The sequence below is a fragment of the Dermochelys coriacea genome, chromosome 5, assembly GCF_009764565.3.
Source record: "Dermochelys coriacea isolate rDerCor1 chromosome 5, rDerCor1.pri.v4, whole genome shotgun sequence".
Lineage (NCBI taxonomy): Eukaryota > Metazoa > Chordata > Testudines > Dermochelyidae > Dermochelys > Dermochelys coriacea.
Genome location: NC_050072.1, coordinates 100720655 through 100731755, shown reverse-complemented (window position 1 = coordinate 100731755; position 11101 = coordinate 100720655). Strand labels below are relative to the sequence as shown.

The following is an 11101-nucleotide window of genomic DNA, read 5'->3' as shown; positions in this document are numbered from 1 at the left end:
GTGTGTGTATATTCACGCATATACACACACACACACACACACAAACTTTAATTTTGAGAACAGTGTTTCTCAAAGACAAACTACTTTTTGATAAAAGTGATATACACATTGTTTATGTATGATAAATTGTTTTCAGTATGAGTGATATAATGTCATAGATTACAAACTTTTGTATTTATTTCAAATAATCAGTGTCATTAAATAAAAGGTTTCAGAGTAGCAGCCGTGTTAGTCTGTATTCGCAAAACGAAAAGGAGTACTTGTGGCACCTTAGAGACTAACAAATTTATAATCTTTCCCTGTTTGCTGTAGAGGATGTTAGTCTCTAAGGTGCCACAAGTACTCCTTTTCTTTTTATTAAATAAAAGGATACTGTTATATCTGTTGGGCCCAAAATTTCATTTACCTTAACATTGTAATAATTTTATCACAACTGTATGAATGTAGTGGTTTTCATTTTTGCATTGTTTTACTAATATGTCATTAATCCTTACAATTCCTTTGTGGTTTAGGTGTTGTTCTACTGGTGGGAAGCTGAGAAAGGAGTTAAGTGACTTGTCCAAGGTCACAGAGGGACTTGGTGTCAGAACTGGAGCAGTCTGTCAAGAATTCCTGGCTACCAGTCAGGAATTTATACCTTTTCTCTAATGTGGCAGTTTTTCAAGATTTAAGTTCTCTGTTTTAAGTACTTCATTTTGTATGTCTCTCTAAAAATATGTGATCTGCCTCTGTACATAGATGACATTAATTTTATCATAGTGTGATTTATTTAAGTTTTTAAAATTACTTATACAGGGCACTAAGGAGAGATGCTCAGGCAGCACATTTCTCATTTTGATTTTTCTATGAGCTCGTGCTGCATTAATATGAGGGTGGCCCCTTTCATAAATTTTAGTACATGTACACACACATACTTTTAACATATTTTCTGTATATGAAACATGTTCTTTCCATATAGGTTTTGAGGCTATACTTGTGTGGTCAGTCTAGAAAGGATATGTTTGTTCGGCTTAACTGGGGCCCATGGGAGCTTTGGAATGTCATGCTTTGGTAGGGCTGTGGCAATTTGAGAGATCTGTACAAATAAGTATCCTCAAGACTTCAGAGTAATCAAAAAACCTCCTTGAGGAACTGAAAGTCTTTTCTCTTTTCCTCCCTTTAACTAATATCTAATCTTTATAATCTACCTGAGTCCTCTTGGTATCATGCTAGAAATCCTGTATGAAAGTATTATTTAAAACACAAATATTTTTTTAAATTAAGTCCATAGAAATGTTATATTTACAGTGGGAATAGTTAATTGATAGAATCATAAAAAATAAAAAGCCCCACTCCTGCAGTTCACTTTGCAAGGGTACTCTGATAGGTCCATTGGTTTCAAAACTGTGAATATGATAGTAAAGATTGACATACTTGCTCTGTATTTTCAGAGGCACAAGTACCAATGTGCGGTTTCAACGACTGCTCCTATTCTTTATCCTATTTTTTAAAGTTTAATTTTGGTTATATTTGCTATCCAACAAAAATTTAGTAACAAAGGTGACACAGTTGCTCCAGACACTTTTGCTGGACTATATTATTGCTGTATACGGTAACTCCTCACTTAACGTTATGTTCCTGAAAAATGCGACTTTAAGCAAAACAATATTAAGCTAATCCAATTTCCAATAAGAATTAATGTAAATGGGGGGGGGGTTAGGTTCCAGGGAAATTTTTTTTTGCCAGACAAAAGACTATATTTTACACACACACACACACACACACAGTATAAGTTTTAAACAAACAATACTGTACACAGCAATGATGATTGTGAAGCTTGGTTGAGGTGGTGAACTCAGAGGATGGGATATTTCCCAGGGAATGCCTTACTGCTAAATGATGAACTAGCAATTGGCTGAACCCTTACGGATTAACTCTTTGTTAATGTAGCCTTGCACTGTACACGGCAGCAGGAATGGAGGTAAAGGAGACAGCATGGCAGACAGAGACATACACTGTGTTTGTGTGTGTGTGTGAGAGACAGCGATGCGCATTTCCCCTTTAAGTACACTGACCCACTATTAAGTAAGCTGCCTTGTTAATCAGCAAGCTGAGACCACAGGGAGTATTGCACAACTTTAAATGAGCATGTTCCCTAATTGATCAGCAGTGTAATAACGAAACGTTAACCAGGATGACTTTAAGTGGAGCTACTGTACTGTTATTTTCTCTTTTAGTTACATATAATACATAGTATACTAAGTGCTGAGTATTAGGGCTTGTCTACCTTACAAAGTTAAGGTGACATAAGGCAGCTTATGTTGAACCAACTATGGAGGTGTACACACTGCAATGTTCCTCCTGCCAATTTAACTCTCCTGCTACAGCAACCTAATAAAATCACCTCGACATGAGGCATAGTGCTTAGGGCAATGCAGTGTCAGTGTAGACACTGTGTTGCTTTTATCGCCCAAAGCAGCCTCCAGGAGGTGTCCCACCATGCCCATTGGGACTGCTTTGGTCACCAGTTTGAACTCTGCCCTTCAGCCAAGTATACAGGCCCCTCTCCCTTTAAAGCCCTGGGAATTTTTGAAATTGCTCTTCCTGTTTGCTCAGCATGGACAGCTCAGATAGCATCTGCCCAGCTGACCATGCCGTTGCCCAGCAGCAAACACGTTCCTGCTTGGAGTACACCAGAGGTGGTGGATCTGCTGGGTCTCTGGGGAGAGGAGGCTGTGCTGTCACAGCTTTGCTCTAGCTGTGCGAACTTTGATACCTATGGTCAGATTGCTTGTGGCTTGGAGGAGAAGGGGTATGATAGGGACACATAGCAGTGCCATGCAAAGATCAAGGAGCTGAGGCATGCATACCGGAAGGAAAGGGAGGCCGATGGTTGTGCTGGGACATTGCCAAAAACATGCCGCTTGTACCAGGATCTGCATGCCATCTTCAGCGCTGACCTCACCTCCACTGCCAAGAGCCCTGTTGATACTTCAGGGGGGCTTGAGACAGTTGCTATTGGAGTGAACCCCGAGGATGACATAGTGGACAAGGAAGTGGAGTTGGATGAGGATAGGAGACAGGTGACAGTAACATCCGGTGGTGTGGTGAGCCAGGACCTCTTTTAAACTCTGGGGAAGTCTAGCCAGTCCCAGCACTCTAACTCTTGCGTGCCTGATACAGGAGAGGGAAGCTCTGGTAAGTACTCATTGTTAAGGCTGCAAGTTTGTCACAGATTCCGTGACCTCTGTGACTGGCTCAGGGGCGGCTCAGGCAGCCTCTGCACCATGTGCACCACTGCTGCTGGGGTAGTCTTGGGCCACTGTGCCGCCCCCCCCCCCAGCAGAAGAGTTTGGGTGTGGGAGGGGGTAGGAGGTTGGGTTAGGAGAGGGGGTGAGGCAGACTGGGCGGTGCTTACCTGGGGACCTCCCCTGAAGCGGTGATGTCCCTCCTGCTCAGCTGCTAGGAGGAGGCATGGCCAGGCAGCTCTGCATGCTGCCTTCACCCAGGGCACTGTCCCTGCAGCTCCCATTGGCTGTGAAGCAGCCAATGGGAGCTGCGGGGGCAGTGCCTGCAGACAGAAACAGCATGCTGAGCTGCCTGGCCATGCCTCCACCTAGCAGCTGAGCGAGGGGGATGTCTCTGCTTCTGGGGAGCCCCCCAGGTAAGCACCACCCAGAGCACCGCTCACCCTGTCCCATGCCCTGCCCCCTCCCACACCCAAACATTGCTGCGGGAGGTGGGGAGGCATGAGCCAGGTATGGGCTTGCTGGTCCTGCCACACACACCCCAACACCAGCGGGGGACTCAGGCCATGCACTGCCGCCCACCCGCCCCTGCACCAGTGGGACTCCTGGGCTGCTGCCCTCTCACCCCCAGCACCCGTGGGGCCCCCTGGCAGCCTTGCCCCAAGTTTTAGTCACCACTATTTTTAGTAAAAGTCAAGGACAGGTTACGGGCTGTGAATTTTTGTTTACTGCCGGTGACCTGTCCATGACTTTTACTAAAAATACCTGTGACTAAAATGTAGCCTTATTCATTGTGCTTCGATGCTGCAGAAAGGCATGAGGTAATGCTTTACTTTTTTAATCAAGGTAGAAGAGGGACTAAAATAACCAACACAGTTTGTATCGGCTTCTTATTCTTCTGTTCAGCTTGGCAGAGGAGGCCCTGCGTAAAAGTTTGTTTATGAACACTGGAATGTCCCAGGAATCCTCCATAGAGCTCTCTAGGAAACTTTCCTGGAGGTATTCTGCAATCCTCTCCTAAAGGCTTCTTGGGAAGGCTGCCTTGTTTCTGCCCCCAGTGGTAGGAAACTTTGCTGTGCCAATCAGCAATTACTTTTGCAAGCACCATAGCAGCACATAGGTGAGCCGCATATAGACCCGCTCTGCGGCCTCATGCATTCAGGAGCTTCACCTTGCATCCTACATTACCCTCAGGAGCAAGATATCAGCTGCTATCACTCCCGCCTGTGGAAAATGCAGCCAGTATTCAGAATAATAATCCTAGGCACTTGTAGCGATATCCCTCTGAACCCCCCTCCCCCCGCACACACCCTTTGTCCCACCTTGCCCCCTGCCAAATGCCTGGGCTCCTGCTGTGCAGTGTGCCTGCCAAGGGATAGTGAGAAAGTTGTATTTCTAACTTGTTTGGATCAAGGGTGTGAGTGCACTCACAATAATGCCTCTGCCTATTGTTTTGTTAGCATCTGCAGATGTGCCCTGGAGAGTTTCCTCCTGCACACTAACTGAGTGGCTCCATCTGATAAGGAGACGAAATAAGAGGAGTAAGGAAGACATGTTCCAGGACTTGCTACAATGCTTGGGTGCTTCAGAGTGTGAGCAGAGATAATGGAGAGCAACAAGCAATGAAACACTGTGAATGGACAGTCAGGATAGGAAACAGGCAGAAACAGAAGATAAAACTGCTCAGGGTGTAAACAGACATGTTGAGGTCCCTGATTGAACTTTAGGCAGAACAGCTCTGTGCTCATTTCCCCTTGCAGCCCTTACAGAACTGCCTTCTATGTCCTCCCCATGCTGCCCCCCCCACACTCCTCACAGTACAGCTGGATGGAGTTGTTTCATAATGAAAGCTAGACTTACACACAACTGAGAGAGCCTCAATGGCAAATGTGCTCTTGATTTTTATGTTCCTTCCAAAAGATAGAAATGTTTGCATTGTCATCCCATACTCACATAATGATACGATCCCACCACTCAGTGCTTGTTTGTCGCGCCCAGAACCAACAGTCCACCATGTGCAGCTGCTCCATGAGTGCCAACAGCAATCTTGAATTGTTTCTGACCATGGCACACAGCAGGCCAGACACCACAGTGTCATCATCAGATTTACAATTCATGAAATAGTGCAGGATCAGCCACGTTCTGTTCATAACAGTCATCACAACATTGGAAAGCAGTTCAGGATCCATGCTTTCTGACAGGGATGGCAGGTGCATAGTTTACAGGGTCTGTTGAAAAGTGGTATAAAATGTACTAGGAAGCCAATGGAATGATGGGATGGATAAAACTGCATCATGGGATGCTGAGCACTCTCCTATGAGGCACTGCAAACCCTTCCCAGAATACCAGCGGCAGATGGTGGCGAGTAGCACAGTAGGATAACTACCCACAGTGCCCTGCTTTCTGTGTCTGCAAGAGCACCTACTGTGGATGCACTCCACCATCCTAGGAGCATTGTGTGGATGTGCAACAGTGGTTTAACTACCGTGCTAGATGAACGTTGATATAACTTAAGTCAACTTAACTTTGTAGTGTAGACATAGCCTTAGAGAACACCAACATCAATTAAAGGCTTAATTGTAATTTGTAAAGAGAAGTACATGGGCAGCTAACTTTAGTCATCCATAAACATTTACAGACATGCTGAAAAGGAAGAAGTGAATGGCAGTTTAAATACACACTTTTCAGTTGTTCAATAGGGCAAACTAAAAGTTAATTAGCTCAGTCTGCAACATGTATAAATATTTAAAGTTTCAGAGTAGCAGCCGTGTTAGTCTGTATTCGCAAAAAGAAAAGGAGTACTTGTGGCACCTTAGAGACTAACAAATTTATTAGAGCATAAGCTTTCGTGAGCTACAGCTCACTTCATCGGATGCATTTGGTGGAAAAAACAGAGGAGAGATTTATATACACACACAGAGAACATGAAACAATGGGTTTATCATACACACTGTAAGGAGAGTGATCACTTAAGATAAGCCATCACCAGCAGCAGGGGGGGGGAAAGGAGGAAAACCTTTCATGGTGACAAGCAAGGTAGGCTAATTCCAGCAGTTAACAAGAATATCAGAGGAACAGTGGGGGGTGGGGTGGGGTGGGGGGGAGAAATACCATGGGGAAATAGTTTTACTTTGTGTAATGACTCATCCATTCCCAGTCTCTATTCAAGCCTATGCAAACAGATGGACATCATACCGAAAGGACTGAAGGTAAAAAATCCATTACAATCTACATACCACACAGACTATGCTGACAGCTTGTGCCACACACTCTCAAAGAAACTGCGGAACCACCTGATCAACATCCTCTACAGCAAACAGGGAAAGATTAAGAATGAGCTCTCGAAACTGGATACTCTCATAAAGAACCAACCTTCCACACAAACTTCCTCGTGGCTGGACTTTACAAAAACTAGACAAGCCATTTACAACACACACTTTGCTTCTCTACAAAAGAAAAAGGACACTAAACTATCTAAACTACTTCATGCTACAAGGGGCCACAACAGTGGTTCCCTTAACCCACCCAGCAATATTGTTAATCTATCCAACTATACTCTTACCTCAGCAGAAGAATCTGTCCTATCTTGGGGCCTCTCCTTTCGCCCCTCCACCCCCACGAACATGATACAGTTCTGTGGTGACCTAGAATCCTATTTTCGAGGTCTCAGACTCAAGGAATATTTCCAACACACCTCTGACCAACATATTAACCCACAGAGACCTTCCTGCCAACACTACAAAAAGAAGGATTCTGGGTGGACTCCTCCTGAAGGTCGAAACAGCAGCCTGGATTTCTACATAGAGTGCTTCCGCCGACGTGCACGAGCTGAAATTGTGGAAAAGCAGCATCGCTTACCCCATAACCTCAGCCATGCAGAACACAGTGCCATCCACAGCCTCAGAAACAACTCTGACATCATAATCAAAAAGGCTGACAAAGGAGGTGCTGTCGTCATCATGAATAGGTCGGAGTATGAACAAGAGGCTACTAGGCAGCTCTCCAACACCACTTTCTACAAGCCATTACCCTCTGATCCCACTGAGAGTTACCAAAAGAAACTACAGCATTTGCTCAAGAAACTCCCTGAAAAAGCACACGAACAAATCCGCACAGACACACCCCTAGAACCCCGATCTGGGGTATTCTATCTGCTACCCAAGATCCATAAACCTGGAAATCCTGGACGCCCCATCATCTCAGGCATTGGCACCCTGACAGCAGGATTGTCTGGCTATGTAGACTCCCTCCTCAGGCCCTTCGTTACCAGCACTCCCAGCTGTCTTCAAGACACCACTGACTTCCTGAGGAAACTACAATCCATTGGTGAGCTTCCTAAAAACACCATCCTGGCCACTATGGATGTAGAAGCCCTCTACACCAACGTTCCACACAAAGATGGACTACAAGCCGTCAGGAACAGTATCCCCGATACTGTCACGGCTAACCTGGTGGCTGAACTTTGTGACTTTGTCCTCACCCATAACTATTTCACATTTGGTGACAATGTATACCTTCAAATCAGCGGCACTGCGATGGGTACCCGCATGGCCCCACAGTATGCCAACATTTTTATGGCTGACTTAGAACAACACTTCCTCAGCTCTCGTCCCCTAATGCCCCTACTCTACACTTGCGCTACATTGATGACATCTTCATCATCTGGATCCATGGAAAAGAAGCTCTTGAGGAATTCCACCATGATTTCAACAATTTCCATCCCACCATCAACCTCAGCCTGGACCAGTCCACACAAGAGATCCACTTCCTGGACACTACGGTGCTAATAAGTGATGGTCACATAAACACCACCCTATATCGGAAACCTACTGACCGCTATTCCTACCTACATGCCTCTAGCTTTCATCCAGATCATACCACTCGATCCATTGTCTACAGCCAAGCTCTACGATATAACCACATTTGCTCCAACCCCTCAGACAGAGACAAACACCTACAAGATCTCTATCATGCATTCCTACAACTACAATACCCACCTGCTGAAGTGAAGAAACAGATTGACAGAGCCAGAAGAGTACCCAGAAGTCACCTACTACAGGACAGGCCCAACAAAGAAAATAACAGAACGCCACTAGCCATCACCTTCAGCCCCCAACTAAAACCTCTCCAACGCATCATCAAGGATCTACAACCTATCCTGAAGGATGACCCATCACTCTCACAGATCTTGGGAGACAGGCCAGTCCTTGCTTACAGACAGCCCCCCAATCTGAAGCAAATACTCACCAGCAACCACACACCACACAACAGAACCACTAACCCAGGAACCTATCCTTGCAACAAAGCCCGTTGCCAACTCTGTCCACATATCTTTTCAGGGGATACCATCATAGGGCCTAATCACATCAGCCACACTATCAGAGGCTCATTCACCTGCGCATCTACCAATGTGATATATGCCATCATGTGCCAGCAATGCCCCTCTGCCATGTACATTGGCCAAACTGGACAGTCTCTACGTAAAAGAATGAATGGACACAAATCAGACGTCAAGAATTATAACATTCAAAAACCAGTTGGAGAACACTTCAATCTCTCTGGTCACTCGATCACAGACCTAAGAGTGGCTATACTTCAACAAAAAAGCTTCAAAAACAGACTCCAACGAGAGACTGCTGAATTGGAATTAATTTGCAAACTGGATACAATTAACTTAGGCTTGAATAGAGACTGGGAATGGATGAGTCATTACACAAAGTAAAACTATTTCCCCATGGTATTTCTCCCCCCCCACCCCATCCCCCCACTGTTCCTCTGATATTCTTGTTAACTGCTGGAATTAGCCTACCTTGCTTGTCACCATGAAAGGTTTTCCTCCTTTCCCCCCCTGCTGCTGGTGATGGCTTATCTTAAGTGATCACTCTCCTTACAGTGTGTATGATAAACCCATTGTTTCATGTTCTCTGTTTGTGTATATAAATCTCTCCTCTGTTTTTTCCACCAAGTGCATCCAATGAAGTGAGCTGTAGCTCACGAAAGCTTATGCTCTAATAAATTTGTTAGTCTCTAAGGTGCCACAAGTACTCCTTTTCTTTTTGCAAATATTTAAAGTGCAGCTCTAATCTGAAAAGTGAATGAAAATGGAAGCACCTTACTTAACAGATCTACTCCCTGAATTTATTCAGGGTTTTATTTGACCACTGTAATGACAAAAAATAAGCTTCCACTACATTTTATTCCTATTATTCCAGCAGAGCCAACATAGCTAAGAGGGTAAAAGAGTTTGAACTAGGTTTCGGTTCCTTCTTGACAATAGAATTCTGTGCCAAGTTCCAGTCTGTTTAACCAGTGCTACCCTACTAGTGACAATGTAGTGAATTTACTGGTGAAATCAATGGGTTTGCATAGGTGTTGAAGTTGCCATATTTTGGCTGATAGAATCCTCATTACAGGTGCTGATGCACAAGGGGCAGAGTTACTCTCATTTGCAGGGCCAATAGTTAGAAAAAACACTTTTTTTTAAAGCTTATAAACTGAACATATTTAATGTGGAAATAATGGAGACAAAATAGGTATGAAACCCCTTAATGCTACTTTTTGCCAACACTTTTCAGAATAAAACCATACTTTATATAGAGAAGGCAATTAAAGCAATTCTCCAAAGACTTGCACAATATTTAAAAAAAAAAACTGCAAAAAGTGAAGTAATACCAGTAATAGCAGAAACAGAAATAACATGATATTGTTAGGTAATGTTACCATTTTATCATCTGAATCCTGTTATGTAAATGAATGTTTACACTCTTCTTGGAATAATGCTGGTTTCACAGATTTATTAAAAGGCAGATTTGAGGGCATAGAAAGTAAGTGGAACTATATATACTATTTTGGATTTATTTGCTAGAGGTAACTTTAAATCATCTGATGAGCTACAATTATAATCACAATACTTATGCACTTACTTGTCCAAATGGAGTGAAGATTTAAAATATCAATTAAAAAAAAGTCCTAAACTATTTAGACTACTTGTGGGAGTCATGTCCAATCTTGCAAATCTTTAGGGTGAAATCCTGATCCCACTGAAGTCAGTGAGAGTTCTGCCATCGACCTTAATGGGACCAGGATTTCACCTGTAGCTTCTAAGGCTATCTGTATTAGCTGGATAGCACCTCTTGTGACCACAGCAGGAGCAAAACCAAAATTATTTGTTCAGCACTGTATGTGCAAAATTGTCTCTGACCCACCCGGCCTGTCTGGTCTCCAGAGCAGGAATACTGTTAACTTAGATTGTAAACTCTTTGGGACAGGGGCTAGGGTGACCAGACAACAAGTGTGAAAAATTGGGGTGGGGGATAATAGGAGCCTATATAAGAAAAAGACCCCAAAATCGGGACTGTCTGTATAAAGTCGGGACATCTGGTCACCCTAGCAAGGACTGTTTGTGCAGGAATTAGCACAGTGGAGGACTGGTCCGTGACTGGGTCTCCTGGCAGCTTCCAGACAACACAAGGAATGATGAGATACCTGCATGGCCCCCTAAGGAGCTGGAAGTCACCACAGCACTGTTTGTTTATCTCTTTGTTGCCTCTTGTGCCCTCCAGGCTGGGCAGATGGGAGAGGTTAGGCAGTGCGGTGCTGCGGTAAACAGGAGAGGAGGTTTCAACTCCCCTCAGTCCCTTTTAAAACGAGGTCACGTTTTTGATCACCGCTTTAATATACGTCCGTCTTTGCTGGACTACATTTCCCATCATGCAATGCGCCGCATTGATCCGTTGCTCGCTCCGGCCAACGCAGAGCGTTGCATGCTGGAAAATGTTGTCCTCCTCGGGGCAGCCGTTCAGCGCTCCGAGGCCACAGCCTTATAGTCCCGGCCGAAGCGCGGAAAGCTCTCTTCGCTCCACCCCCTTCCTCGT

At 44.5% G+C, this 11101-nt stretch overlaps 1 long non-coding RNA gene across 1 annotated transcript; it reads right to left on the bottom strand.

The window, feature by feature from the left end:
- Window positions 1–1861: 1861 nt before the first annotated feature.
- LOC122460304 lies at window positions 1862–10906 on the bottom strand. Its single transcript, XR_006281545.1, has 3 exons — window positions 10713–10906; window positions 5181–5455; window positions 1862–3153 (listed from the first exon to the last, which is right to left on the bottom strand). It is a non-coding gene; the product is annotated as an uncharacterized LOC122460304 (long non-coding RNA).
- Window positions 10907–11101: the final 195 nt, after the last annotated feature.